The sequence below is a fragment of the Camelus dromedarius genome, chromosome 7 (assembly GCF_036321535.1).
Source record: "Camelus dromedarius isolate mCamDro1 chromosome 7, mCamDro1.pat, whole genome shotgun sequence".
Taxonomy (NCBI): domain Eukaryota; kingdom Metazoa; phylum Chordata; class Mammalia; order Artiodactyla; family Camelidae; genus Camelus; species Camelus dromedarius.
Genome location: NC_087442.1, coordinates 18,636,590 through 18,652,115, shown reverse-complemented (window position 1 = coordinate 18,652,115; position 15,526 = coordinate 18,636,590).

The following is a 15,526-nucleotide window of genomic DNA, read 5'->3' as shown; positions in this document are numbered from 1 at the left end:
TGGCCAAGAGGACAAGTACCTCACTTAATGAAGTGCCTGGATTGGGCTCAGCCAACGAGACACCCACTCTTGGGAATTTGTAGTAAAGAGAAGCAGAACTTTCTGGTTGGCAGGTGTTTGTGTTGAAAGATCACGAAAACCTAGGGTGTCGAGGAAACCATGCTGAGCCACGGGCGTATCAGCAGGAGTGGAAACCTTGAGTTTTTCCAAAACTCTCCTGGCAGCCGTCAGGTTCTGCGGGATCCAGCCGCACTGCCTCTGGTTTGTCTTCCTACTTATCATTTCTTGCTCCCTCTGCTCCAGCTGCCCTGGTCTCCTGGCTCCTTCCCAAACACACCAGGCACATTTCCACTCAGGGCCTTGGCACTTTGAGTCCTTACCTGGGTCTTTTTATTGTGAAGTTATTTGTTAAGGATAAACACCCAGCAAGAAGACAAATATGGACACTACTGGCCACTCCCAGACACAGCCTGACGTCAGACAGGCCTGGGCCGAAATCTCACTTGGCCAGTTATTGTTTATGTCACTTTAGACAAACTCATTACATCCCCCAAGTCTCAGTTTCCTCCTCAGGACAGGGGGTACGATTAATACTGCAGGGTGCTTGTGACGATTGACTCAAATAACAGACATAAAAGATCCCCCCTAGATTCTGCCCCATGGTAGGTTCTGGAAGCCCCCATCCACAGATGTTCCTCTTTTTATTAATTGGTGTTGCCCTGTCTAAGTTTTTACACAGCTTTCTAAAATTATTTTTAAAAACCCACGTGCACATCATAAAAACATGAAAAGTATGAAAGAAGGAAGAAAAATCACCCAAGATCCCATCACCCGGAGACAACCACTGTGAACACCCTGGTGCTCTTCCTTCTGTGCTATTTTTAACCGCCCCCGAGCAGCTCCATTCCCTGTATGTTGATCTGTGTTTAAGTTCAGCCACTGTGCCTCCTCTAGCTCAGAAATCATTTAAATGCGAGTTTGAGGAACTTTATCCTCTAGGGACTGTGACGATGTGTGTTGATGGTTTTCTATTGTTCCTGGCTTTGCAAGTTGGGAAAAGCAAAAGCATCCTACCAGAAGAGCGTTTTACTTTTAAAAGAAAATAAACAGAGATATCTTTGTGCGGAGATGAGCGACTGAGTCCCCAGCCTCGCTTCCTGTGCTCCCCCACTGGCTGCCTTCCCTTATTTCTTATCACTGGAAAGTTCCCTGGCTGAAATTACCAACCCTGTTGCTTAGCAGTTCATCTGCTCCTATCTGTTCCCCTCCTGAACCCAGGAACTCGGGGCCATGTGTTCCCTTGGCCCATATGCTGACAAGCATCTTCCTGCCCAACCTGCCACCAGCTCAGGCACCAGCCAGGGCCACCTGCTCAGTGTTTGCCCCTCCCTGACTTCCAGAGGCAAGAGTTGGGAGTGGGAGGAGAGAGACGTGGAGAGAGGTAGGGCAAAAAATGATTTCTCAGACAAAGGGACTCCGGGGCCTCTGAGATCTATTTCCCTAGTCCATCCTCACCCCCACTTTTAATTGATCCCTGCTTAGAGGGTGCTTCAGGGAACTAAAAGAGCCAAAAATGGAGCTGGGGAAAAAAGGATGTTGTCACAGGGAGCCTCTAAACTACCAATTTCTACATAGCTCGTTAGCCTCCGCTGAGCAGGTGGGTGATGCAGATAACTGAGCCGGGGTGAGATCTCAGGGTGAAACCTCTGGCTTCTCCCTGGGTTATGGTCCTGCATTCTGCAGCTCCACCCTTATTTGCAGGACATTGTACACATCCTTGTCCTGATTAGCCACTTTGTAGTCCTTTATTATTTTCATAGCTTATTATGTATATGAGAAATGCTGTCCTTTATCTAGCATAGGGTTACCTGAGTTATCTTCTAATTGGGCAATTGAATGGAGAGTAGGAAACCATCTTTCTGCAGTCAGGGTATTAAAAACACCTCCTGTGACCCAAGCAAGGATGCCTCTGCTGGAATTGGAATTGGAATTGGAAGTCACTGCAGAAGTTGACTTCATTTCCCAAAGGAGCACAGAGGGCCTTCTGCATAGGGAGGACAGACACCCCAATCCCTGCTTCCTGAAGTTCAAAGCCAGGGAAACCTGTTAAAGATAAACTAGAGAGCTTCCCATCCAAGCCTGCTGGAAGAGGGGGAGCAATGAGGGTCCAGGAAAAAAAAAAAACTTGAAGAATGAAAGAACATGGGCCAATGAGGAAGAGCCCAGGATGACAGAGGAGGGCAGGTCTGTGTGTAGCAGGTGGCTGAGATCAGAAGCCCTTCAGGACTCAGCAGCCTGGCACAGCACTTGTGCCCCAGGGAGCACGTTGGGGCATATCTAAGGTGGGTGTGGGAACTAAAGAGGGGCTCTAGGCTTGGAGCGCCCTGGGGATCATCCTCCCTGAGGGCTACCGTGGGAACATGGGCCAAGGAGGCACTGTGGCAAAGGGCTAGTGGGCAGTGGCCAGCCTGGGGAGGCCCAGGACCGTCCTCCAGAGGCAGGGAGAAGCGGGGCCATGGTGAACCGCTCAGAAGGCGGCAACCTCCCCACCTGGTGTAGACGTGACACGGAAGTTCCTTTGAGACACTGTAAGCCGGTAAATGTTGTGAGCATGGAGGAACTCCGGAGATCATCTCAGATCTTCTACTTACTTGGCATTTGGGGTTTTACCAGGTTTTAACTTAAATTTATATTTGTTATACTTATTATGTAAAGATAAACGTTAACTATAGGAAATACAAGTCAAAGAAGAAAATAAAAATGGCCCGTACTCCCATTATGCAGGGATCGAACGGTGCTAACATTTTGGTATATTTTCTTCCAGTCTGTTGTCTATACAACAGAACAGTGCATATTATTCTCTAATCTGTATTTCGGACTTAAAAATGATGTTGATGACCTTTTCCCATATCACTTAAAATTTCTCCATATCTCTTAATGTGGCTGCACCACACTCCACTGCATTGTTGTACCATGGTCCAGTTAACAAAGCCCCTATTGTTAGACCCTGAGGTTCTTCCAAACCCCTTTTGAGCTCTGACCTTGTGTCTGATTCTGAGCCTGGCCCTCACAGGATAGGCTTACCCAGAAGGATGAGACAGTGTTTCTGCTCTCAGTTAGTTCAATTTAACTTGAGAACTTCTAGCCAGTATGATGGACTGAGAACATATGGAAAGGTGCTCCTTCCACACACACAAGTATATAAATCTGAATACAATATAACAAAATAAATTCAGTTACACACAGGGCTTCAAAGAAAGAGAGAACTTCCCAGTGTCAGCAGTGAGGGAGGAGCTCAGAACCAGAGTATTGAGTGGGGGTTGAAACCATATTAGGCCAAGGTGGGTTAAGGCTCAGACATGGGGCTTAGGTTTTTTTTGTTAGTTTGTTTTTTAATGGAAGTATAGTCAGTTACAACATGTCAATCTCTGGTGTACTGCATAATGTCCCAGTCATATATATACATACATATATTTATTTTCATATTTTTTTCATTAAAGGATATTACAGGATACCAAATACAGTTCTCTGTGCTATACAGAAGAAATTTGTTTTTGTATCTATTTTATCTATAGTAGTTAATATTTGCAAATCTCAAACTCCCAAATTTATCCTTTCTCATTCCCTTTCCCCTGGTAATCATAAGACTGTTTATTATGTCTCTGAGTATTTTTCTATTCTGTAGATGAGTTCATCAGTGTCTTCTTTTTTTTAGATTCCACATATGAGTGATATCATATAGTATTTTTCTTTCTCTTTCTGGCTTACTTCAGTTAGAATGATGTTAGCCAGGTCCATCCATGTTGCTGCAAATGGCATTATTTTATTATTTTTTATGGCTGAATAGTATTCCATTGTATGAATATACCACAACTTCTTTGTCCAATCCTCTGTTGATGGACATTTAGGTTGTTTCCATGTTTTGGCTATTGTATATAGTGCTTCTATGAACATTGGGGTGCATGTTTCTTTTTGAATTTGAGTTCCCTCCAGATATATGGGGTATTAGGGTCTGAATTGGGGTTTTAACATCCATCCAGGGATAGAACTCCTATCCTCAAGTCTAGGTGAGTTGAGAGGCAGTCATAGAGACCTTCTGGCATATAGTTAGAACTTCTGAGGGGAGTAGAAAAATTCAGCAGATCTGTTTGTGGAAAGTTTCAACAAAGTTTGCCATCCACCAGGGTCTTGGGTAGAAGAGAGTCATGTACCAGAAATTGGAAACCTTAGCCTGTAATTCTTGTATAAATTTATACCACCAAAGTAATGCTTAGAAACTAACATAAATATTGGTCCAGAACTGGCAAAGCCAGTACGTTGCTAGAAAAAGGCAAAGATACAATATTATATAGACAGATGCTGGAAAGATGCTTTTTATACAGAGGACATGAGATCCCCTCAGAAAACTAACACCACTGAAGAACTCATAATAAAAAAAACAGGATCTATGGAAAGCTACACTCTATCATGTGGGACACTTGGAAGGAGCAGAAAACAGGATAATTAGCATTCCAAGTTCTAGAGGAAACAGAACAACATTAACTAGACTATAATTTAAGTATATTTGAATTATTTAAAAACATAAAAAGGAGGAATAAAAATTACAAGAACAGGGCAGAGCAATACAGTAACAGATTTGAAAAGTAGACAAAGAGTACTTCTAGAAATAAAAACTTGATCATTACGATAGAAATTTTATGAGATGTGAGAAGTCATATATTAGACATGGCTAAAGAGAGAATTAAGGGACCTGGAAGATACATTGAGACTATTACCCAGAATTTGAAATAAGAAACATGAAAGGAAGTTCACATGTATGTCATCAAAATACATCTAGTCAAGTACCATAAGGTGAGAACAGAGAATATGAGAGGGAGATAACAGCCAAAAAAGTATTGGCTGAGAATTTAAATAAATTTAAATTCTTAAATTGAAGACTATCAGGTCCCATGAGTAATAAATAAAAACAAGTGCACATCTAGAAGCATTGTGGATACATTACAGAAAATACAAAATAAAGAGAAAATCTTTAAAAGGTTTCAGAGATAAAAGATTACATAAAGGAATGACAATTCAACTAAAAGCAGACTTAACTTAGCACCCACAAAAATAGCGTCAGGAAATACATCTTCAAATTGCTGTAGAGCAATAACGAGCACCCTGAAATTCAAATCCTAACTAATCCATCATTCAAAAATGAGGAGGAAGGAGTTTTTAATACAAACAAAGCCCAAGAGAATTTATGACTCACAGATCCCAGTTGAAAAAAAAAAAACAAAAAAAACAACTAAAGGATACAAGTCAGTGAGGTGGAGCTGAAGCAGATGGAAGGAGTAGAAAGCCGGAAGCAATGGTGAGAAACATAACAACAATGAAAAGAGAAACTTTTTGGTCATTCTAAATAAGCACTGACTGTAATAACATCAATAATTCAAAAAGAGTAGGTTTAAAAACAACATGAAACTAAAATGTTGAATCACGGTAAATAGCATAGAAGACAGGGGTGGCCTAGAAGTGGGGGTGGCGGTGGGGAGGTGTACTTACTGTCCTAAAGGGGAGCAGAGATATCCATTACCTTTAAACGTTAAACTTGAGGGTTTGGGTTTTTTTAAGTGGCAATTTAGGAGTAACCACTAAAAGAAAAGAAATACAACGTGTAGCTTTCAAAGCAGTAGAGGCCAGAAAGGAAATAAAGAAAGCAGATCATTCCAGTAGGAGGCATGACTAAGGAGAAAATAGCCATGGTAATCATTATCAGGGCTGTGAAAGGTCTAGGATCTGATAACTCCTACTTATATGCTAGTAAGTTAGTCTCTTACTGTTTCATGGATGCCGTCAGAAGACATGAGACCCGGGGGCCAGAGACAAATACTCACACAGGGTGGCCACCACGAGCATCGAATGTGCTTCAGTTCCTCTAGGCCCCTAAGTCACATGCAAGGTGACACAGAGGGACCTCGATGGATGTTATAGGTTGGTGAGTTTGTATTGCAGCTGAGGAATACTGTGCTTAGGGATTCCATCTTTTAGCAGGCAGTAAACTTGCTGTATGTCTTAAAGGGAGACATTACCTCATTCTACAAGTTTTTTTTGATGCAGACACAACCCTGAGAAATGACCCAGGTAATGAGCAGTCCGAGCCTTACATCCTTGGCATACCCAGCAAGACGTGGAGAAGCAGGAACAAGCCAGTGAGGAGTTTCTCTCCAAACAATTACTAAACACAAAACAAGGTGACAGAAATGAATTAAAAACACATCAGCAATCACAAGTAGCAATTGATTACATTTGCCTTTTTAAAGACAGAATTTGTAAGTCTGGGTCTCAAAAATATGCAATTTATAAGAAACACCTGAAAAATAGCTTGCTGGTTTTGCTTTAGTGCTTTGGCCACATTCTGTTTTAGAAAATGTTGGGCTGCTTGTGTAATGTGTGTGTGTGTGTGTGTGTGTGTGTGTGTGTGTGTTGGTGGTGATGCTGTTGTGCTAGTGAGGGGGGAGGTGCAATTAATTTCTCTCCTTTTTCCCTCTTTCCTCATCTTTTGTCAAATCCATTCACACCTCTAGAAGACAGATACAGAGCATTTGAAAGTAGTAGCAACAAAGAAAGGCATACTGTGAAAATACTAACCAAAACAAAACTGATGCATTAAAATAAACAGCAAACCAAATATGTTTAAGGTTAAAAAAAAAAAAAACAACAACCTTCCCATTGATTGAGAATGAAGCACATCATTACCTTGCGACAAACAGAACAGTCTAGCTAAGAGGAAACATAAACAGCCAAATCCAATATAAGGCAGCATAAAATGAGCGTTAGGTGAGGAGTTCAAACAGCAAAAGTTAGGAATTCCTACAAGGGAGAGATGGCTCTGACGTGAAATGATCCAGAGATGAGTTCCGGATAAAGAACCCACTGCTTTAGATAGATGCCACGTGAGGGTGGCCCATGAAGCATGTAACAAGTAAACTCAAGTTTGTTTGAGACACTGAAATAGGTACGTTGGGACTTTATAAACAAAGGGAGGAAATCAGTGCAGCATGGACCCCAGTGATTGGGCAGATCGGGATCTTGGCGTTGGGTGACTAAGGTCTGAAATCTCATCCCTATAAAAGCCTATGTGTTTTCCTCTGCTCCCCAAATCTGCAACATGTTCCAGCTCTGTTGTGCCCCCTGTGGATGAACGGTCCTGTGTGGGCCTGGGTGTTCGGTCAGAGGTGGTGTGGAACCATCACAGTGCTCTTCTAGAAAAGTGTGGACCACTAACAGTGTGTGAGAAGGACACGGAAGTCCAGAGAAATGACAGGGGCCTGGGCTAAGGTCAGCTAGCTGGGAGCAGAGCTGGGGCCCCGAATCCAGGTCTTCTCACTCTTTATATACACTTCACACAGTAGTAGGAAAGCTTTGGCCAGCTTGCCCTTTTGGTCTTAGCATGTTGGCCACAGCCTACTTTGGCAGATGTCTGGCTGCCTGTGTATGAGAGAGAGAGAGAGAGAGAGAGAGTGTGTGTGTGTGTTGTGTGTGTGTGTGTTTGTGTGTGTGGTGATAATGATGTGGTAATACGAGGGTGCAGTTAATTTCTCTCCCTTTTTCCTTCTTCATCCTTTGTCAGATCCATTCAAACCTTTGCAAGACAGATGGGGAAGAGAAACTTCGGGTGAGGGGTGGGTTTTAAAATCTGGCTCCATGGACAGGGGGCCTGCGTTACTGGTTCCCGTGTGACAGTGGCTGCTGGAGACTCTGGGGCACCTGTCTGGGGACGTTGTGGACAAGTGTCCTGAGAACACCCTGTCAGAAGCTGAGGCAGGGCAGTGCACCATCTTGCGAGCCTCCTCCCTCACCATGTGCTGACAAGCTGTTAGCAGAGCCCTAGAGAAAGAGGTCTTTGGGAACAACAGCAACAAAAATTGCCAGCCATCCCATCGGGGCTGCAGACCCTCCCTGCATCTCATCAGCACCGGGGGTGGGAGGAGAGGGGCTGGCAGGCACAGCCTCCACCTACAGGCCAGTGCAGACGCCAGTGCAGGCTGCCGAGGTGGGTGGAGTGGGCGGTGCCCCAGCTCTCAGCTTCCAAAAGGCCTTTCAGATGCTGTGCTTGTTTATCTGATCCCTTGGGTGTGAATTTTTTTTTTAAAGTGTCAGATTCCTGAATTCTTTTGTGTAGGAAACTTTCTAGTTTTATATTTCCCGAACCAGCCAATGCCTGAAGACCTCTTCCACATCTTTGAACCTTGGGGATTTAATATGATTTCTCTATCCTATGAAGAAAGGTGAATCACCAGAGTCCTGTTGTCAGCTGACCTCATGGCTTGCACTTCCTGCAGTTGCCTACTGCTGATTGGACGTCAGCAGACACCCCAGTCCTGCCACAGCTGGACACCACTCACCTCCAGAGGCCAAGTCCATGCCGGAAATCAGACCAAAAATATCCTCAGGTGTTCCCCTCCTTTTTTTCCCTACTTGTTTCCTCATCTCTTCATGTTTGCATTCCCAAGTTCCCAAGCTTCTGGGAAAGCTCATCTTGGCCTGGAAGCTGGGAGTGAGACGTGATGAGGCCATAGTCCCCTCTGTCCTCTCATGAAGGAGCATCGGCGGGGGCTGGTAAAAAGTAGCCCCATCCAGCTCCGATTCTGGAGACCCTCCGCCCTCTCACTTACCCCAGATTGTTTCTCCCAGTTAGTCCTACGCCAGCAGCAACTAGGGCCCATTGTCTTGCTCTATTTGAGTCAAACTGCCTGCACATTTCTCTTTCCAGAAAATAGGGATGGGGTGAAGGAAGGACTTTCACAGAGAGAGAGGGGTGACAGCCCACGGGGAAGAACAAGAAGTGGCTTCTTGAGGTGACTTGTTTTCTCAGCAAAGACAAGCCACGTGCCAGCATTTGCAGCTTGATTCTGGGGCCCTGCCCACCCAGGGAGCCGGGCAAGCTGGGGCCCAGCAATGTTGATACAGCAAACCACGCAGTTTGGTAACGACCTTTTAGAGCTAGGTGCCTGGAAACGGCGATGAACCTTCAATGCAGCTGTTGTCAAATCATAAAGTGCTTTGTTACCATTTCTTACCTAAGGTGGGGAGATCATTATTCACGAAGTTAATTGAGGTGGGTGTGGAGAGTGGGCCCATGAGAGGTTGCAGCGTGGGCAGCGAGACCCTCCCCCAGAAGCCCAGGCTGGCAGGGGAGAGTCACTCTGTACACCCAGCACCTGCTTGACGCGTCAGAAGGCTTTCAAGGCTATTGGGCTTCCGGAACCAGAATCCTCAGAACATCTTCTCCGGCGCCAGAGCTGAAGGGCTCCACCTGCCTGGGGCTGGGGGAGAGAAGGAAGGCTGACGCCCCCTGAACCACAGCTGGCTCAGCTGGGAAGAGGATGAGGAAGTGGCTCCTCATTCTCGTCCGTCCTGCTGCGCCTGCTCCTGGCTCCGCGTGCCCCGAGGGAAGCCAGCTCACGTTTACAGACGTGAAGGCAACTCTGAAAACCAAACACAACAGAAGAGCCAGGTAACTCCCCATCTCTGTCTTAACAGAGAGGCTCCAGAGAGCTCACTTTGGGGCTGGGAGCAGGCTTGGCAAAGCCACTGAGCGCTAGCGGTTTCTCCTAAGCATCCTTGAGGACAGGAGCCTGAACCTTCTCTGCGTCCTCCCCTGTTCCCTCTGCCATCTCCTTTGTCCCCTGGCACTGTGCCCTCTCACTTCTTTTCTTCCCTACGGAACCTGGACGGAGGGGTGAGTAAGTGCTTCTGTTGCGCTGATGCCCGTGACTCACCAGCCGGAAACGGCCTCCCTCGGGAAGACTTCCCTGCGGGGTGTGCTTTCTGTCTCCTTCCATCTCTTCACCCTCGAGGCTCCCCTCCCCTTCCGGCCCCCTGCATCAAAATGAAGTAATGTATAGGTTTCTCTTTTGCTTCTATTGGAATATCAGCTCCACAAAGTTGGGGTGAGGATTCACGCTCTGGAGCCTGAAGGTGAGGATTTGAGTCATGGCTGCGGTACCCACTAGGTGTGGCTCTGGGTGGTCACTTCACCTCTCTAGGTCCCTGTTTCCTTGGTCATAAACTGGGGACATGATAGAACTTGCCTCCGAGGGTGATGGTGGCGATCAGCAGAAATGATCCGAGTTGCCGTTGTCTGCAACATGCTCACATGCAGTGAGCCAGGCACGAGGCTGCTCAGACTTGGATTTGCTCCCGTGTGGAATGAGCAGGCCCAGTGACAAATGGAGGGACGAGGAATAAGCCAGCCTCCTGTGCCATCGAAGGAACACCCAGCCCCTATGTCCCTTCCCTCTGCCCCACACTGAGCAAATGGATAATACCGCGTAGCCTCAGCCAGGGGACAGATGTCTTCATACGGAAGAGCCAGATCTCCCGGTAGCCAGGGACCAGGCCACGCTGGGAGGCACAATTGAATTTCTCCCTTCCATCTGACAGTTCAGGACTGGATGTTACTTTCCAAATGAAAGCAGTTCTGGAAGGTCATTGGGAACAGCTAATTGTGTTTATGCTGGCACATTTTTAATTCTGTCTCATTACAGCTGCTGTTAAGGCTGCATTATAATAATTGCTTTAGTTCTGCTTTGGTATTTTTGGGCTTCTTTAATGTAGCTGTAATCTATGTGTATATTAAAGCAAGCAGAGCCAAAGTGCAGGGGCAGCGTTATTAGACCAGCAAAACAAATGCTGGTGGAGGGTGTGGAGCAGACCGGCAGGCAGGGAGGGGAGCCATGGCTGGGGGGCCTGGCAACAGCAGGACAAGGGGGGGTCTGGCCCCAGGCCCAACACACTCATGCTGTGACTCTGAGCAAGCTGAAGCTGCCTGTCTCAGTCCCCCATCCATTATGCGAGTTGCAAAGTCTATCTTGGAGGTGCTTAAAAGTTGTTAGGAGAAAAGCCATTGCTGGCAGAGAGCCCGGTGAGGGGATGACTGTGTGGGGCCCGGGAGGAGCTGGAGATCTCCCTTGCAGCCCCCTGAGGAGGGCCACGTGATCTCTAGGGCGGGGGGAGCAGTCAGAGAAATGGTACACAGACAATCCCCCAGTCCCCAGGGAACGTTTTGCTCTGGTCTTCCTTCCCTAACTCCCTGACCTGTTTTTTTTTTTCTCTTTGAAATTTGGTTTGTTTGAACCATCTCCACCCTCATCACAGTCCTGAACACTCAATGTCTCAGCCACTTGGAGGAGGCCTTCCTGGAATCTGAGACCACTGTGGCTTCTCTGTTTCACACCCTCAAAGGACAGGGGTGTCAGTTTGGAGGGCAGTGTCACTGGCCCTCCTGGACCAGGACACTCACATAGCACTTACTGCATCCCACATTCTGTTCTCAGCATCCACCTGCCGGGTGAATTCATGATCTTCACAACAATCCTACGGACTAAGGATGATATCGTCCTCTTTTAAGAGCAAACAGAGGCCAGAAAAGCCGAGAAATGTACCCATGTAACCAGTAAGTGGCAGGGCCAGAATTCCCGTCCAGTCTGGGGTCGGGTTTACCTCTTGCCCACTGCGTCTGGCTGCCTCTCCCCACCTCTGCCCCTCGCCCTTTCCTCAAGCACCGTTGGTCCTCCAGGCTGGTCAGTGGAAAAATCATCAGAAGTTGCTCTCTGGCCAGAGGCGACATGCCCAGGCAGCCTTGTGGCACTGGTGTGGGTCAGGAGGACTGTTAAAGCAATTGAGGGTGTGCTCATCAACTGAACAAAATATATCCTTTCAGTTCTCCTTTGTCCCCCAAACATGCCTTTGCCTGGGAGCTGTGGGCACTGCAGAGGAGGTGAGAAGAAGGAGGAACTCTTGAAGTTGTGTCCCTACCTGCCTGCACTCCCACCTTGTGCCAGGGCCATGCAGCACGTGGACATTTCCAGAAGGATTCCTGCTGATCCTACTCCCATTTCAAAGACTTTTGTATGAAGGCTTTCAAAGCTTTTCCCAGGGCTTTGCCTTACTACTTCCTCATGCAAAATAGTCTTCATCGTCTGTAACTGAAATAGACAGCCCGTTGCAGCTCAAAAATCTATAGATTCATGGAATCTCAATGCTTAAGGGACCCCAAAGTCAATGCCCCACTGCAGGAACCCCTTTCCAAACATCTTTGCCTGATGCCTGATGGCCTCACCTCAAACACACAGGAACCTGGGTGCCACCTCTGTCACACAGCAGCCTGTTTCATTGCTTTAATGGTTCTAATAATTAAAAAGTTCTTTATTTTGGATCAAAGCCTCCCTCCTGATAAATTCTGCTAATCAGTCCTAGTTTGATCTCAAAATATCAAAAGATTGTCTCCAGCACAAATTATGCTCATATAAATACTTCCTCTTCTTCCTCTGCTGTTTTCTGGTTGGAAAATTTGAGGGTAACTACCAACACCACGTAGTGTGCTGAGAGCTGGAAAATATAAAGAAAATGAGATGCGGTCTTTGCTCTTGGTTGTGTAATAATGATATTAACAACCGCTAAGTATCAACTTTGGACAAACTGCCTCCTCTTTCGTACGAATTTGTTTATTGGTATGGAAAGCGCAGTTATGCTGGTGTGCAAACTGTGTCCTCTTTTGACGATAAGAACAATAAAACCGGCTGCCTCCAAGGCTGACTCAGTCCTCTTCCTCCCTCTCTCCCACATCATCTTCCCGGTCACCCTGTGGTCACTGCGCTTTTTATCTCTATTCTTGGTTTTCCTTAATCAGCCCATCCGAGAACCCTCTCCAGTCCTCCCCTTCCTCTTTCCCACAGCAACATGACACTCTCCCCTAAAAACGGTCCTTAATTAGTTAACGAAATTTCCCTCCACGACACAGGCTTCTCTCCCCCAGAAAAACCAGTGACAGACACGAACACCAGTCGGTCTAATTAGTTCTGATATTTCACACACCATATTTGTGAGGCTTTTTTGGAGGGAGGGGAAATGCTTCTATTAAAAGAACAGCAGGGAGGCTTAGACGAGGGGAGGGGCAGAGTTTGGGGTCTTCTTTTGTCATCGCCTGTAAAGCCTTCGTTAAATCAGTACCGCCTGGCCTGGGGACACGCTTCACTTCCTCCGCTTCTATCTGCCTGCCTCGGGCCTCCCCAGGGATGAGACCCATGTCTTTCCTCATTCCAGCGACTTATGAAGTTCCTGACTGAGTGACTTTTCTCGTCTGATGACAGAAATCTATGTGAGGCGAGGTAATGTGAGAAGGGGCAGCACTGAGACCAGGAAAGTTGGACACGGTGCTATCTGTCCTGCCCTTGGCTTGTTCTGTGACCTTGGAAAGACTATCGAACTCTGCAAGGTCCCTCTGCAGCCTATCGGCGGCGGTGTGTTAGGGTAGAGGAGGGGGAGCGGGAGATAAGATCGTATTTTGAGCTGCTAGAATGGATGTCTATCAAGATCTAGAATATTGGCAATTATAGAGTGTATAAATTAGGAGGGGCTCTTGACTCAGAAAATCAATCCTTCATTCCTCTGTCACATTTGCTGTCATCTGTTTATACCCTGCAAGGTTAAGAGGTGTGTTTTCCAGTCCAAAGGGCTGAACGCACACCTGGGGTGTCCTGCAGCGTGGCCACTGTCCCATTAACTGTGCTGGACACCGGCAGCTAGGATTGCTGTCAGTGCTGGGCTTCCCACCCATCCGGGTATCTCAGTGCCTAAACCAAAGCGGATGTTCCCTAAAAAAGTCGGTAGGACCAGATATGAGGCAGAATTCCGAGCCTCACCATGGCATCATGAGAAGAGTGGAGGAAGGGGACTCCAGCTCCCGGAGGTTGGAAGCCAGCCGGTCCAATCATACATCACTCTTCTTTCAGAGCAGGGGGTGCTTACTCACGGGACAGGTTGGAATGGGGTGGAAAGTTTCTTCCTGACAGCTCAGCCGGGGTGCAAGTTCCTAGCTACCAGGGTAAGGCAGAAAGAAAGTCAGGGTGGCGGAGAGTCCAGTTCCCACTACAACCTCCTGTCAAGAATTTCCTTGTTTCTGAACATGACAATGGCTCCAAATCTGTAGCAACTCATATAAATTTGATTCTTACAGAAGCTTTCCAGAGGTTATTTCCAAAAGTCCTGTATGTCTTCTCATAACACATTCTTTTAATATAACTTTTTATTATAAAAGTAAGACATGATTACTGTAAAAAGTAAAACGTGAAAGAAATGTATAATATAAAAGGTAGAGGTCCCCTGCACTCCATAATCAGTGTCCCTCACCTCTCTACCAACCAAAAGTCCATTAACAAGTTTTATGTCCACAGGACATTTTAAAGCAATTTATATAAGCAAGGTTTGGGGATCAGGGGATGAGCTGATGAGTCACACTCTCCTGCTCAGTCAGTGTGATAAAGGAAATTCCCTTTCCAGGTGCCATGGGCTTTGTGACTGGGAAGGACATGCCCGCTTGCTTTGTGTCCTACTGTCAGGGCCCAGTGTTTGCACCCCTCTACTGTTTTCTTCCTTCAGTGTCAGGAATGTTTGACTTGGACTGGATTTCTGCATCTGCAGGGTGGTGACCAACTCATTTCTAAAACACAGCTGCTTCCAGGGAGTCCCCGGAGACAGGCTTTAGGCTATGACTTATCAGCCCATGATGAAAATTTGGTAGAAGCTCCAAGACCTCAAGAGTTCAATCGTTGCATCTCACAGTCAGTCTTTCTGTCCCCAGCTACCCCAGCCCTGTTCATTCTGCCCTTGCCCCACCGCCTGGAAGGGTTTAGGATCATCCTACTGACCCACCCCCTGGGCTGGATGTGGTCCCCCTGAGGATGGCAGCTTCCTTACATGAGCCCCACCGTTTGGTCTTCTGTTTGGATCTTCTGCATCCTGACTCTCCCCACTCTCATTTCTCCCTCTCCCCTCTTCATGGAAGAGGGCGGGCTCCACCCCTCCTGACCCCAGAGTTCCACCCCTCTTGGCTGGTTCCTTGTCCAGAGCTAGCTGCGGTTTCTGGGATTCTCCCACATCTGTTCCACTAAGGGTCCAAATGTCCACCTGATGTAAACACATCAGTCTCCAGAAGTGTTGTCATAGTGTCCTGCCTCCCCACTCAGGTCAACTTCTGGCTCATTGGACCAGGACCAGGCTGGGGACAACTTGATCCGTCTCCAAGGCCCCCAGCCCTGGACCTTGCCCTCTGTCCCTGCTAGGCACAGTGCTCTGGGCTGCAGGCTGCTCCAGCAGTGGACAGCCTGCCCTTGCAGCCTGGATCTCCCCTGCCCTGGCTGTCGTCACCCCAGTTTGCTCCCTGCTCCTGGCAGGAGCCCCTCATATTCTGTGCAATCAAGACCATGTCATTGGTGACGTGTTCAGCTGTCACTGCTCTTTCCCATGAGATGTTAACTGTCACTCAAGTACCGAGCAGTCCTGCTAGTTTGCAGTCCTATTTGGCAATTTATTTATTGTTACTAATACTCCATCAGAAGAATATTGATGTCCCTTTAAATACGTGATTTTAACAGGATTTCTCTAGGGAGTTTCTGGTATTGGGGGGCAGACTTTCTCCCTGAGGGACACAACCCTAATTTTACCTTGAAACTGAGTAAGAAAATAAGATGCATGTCGGAGG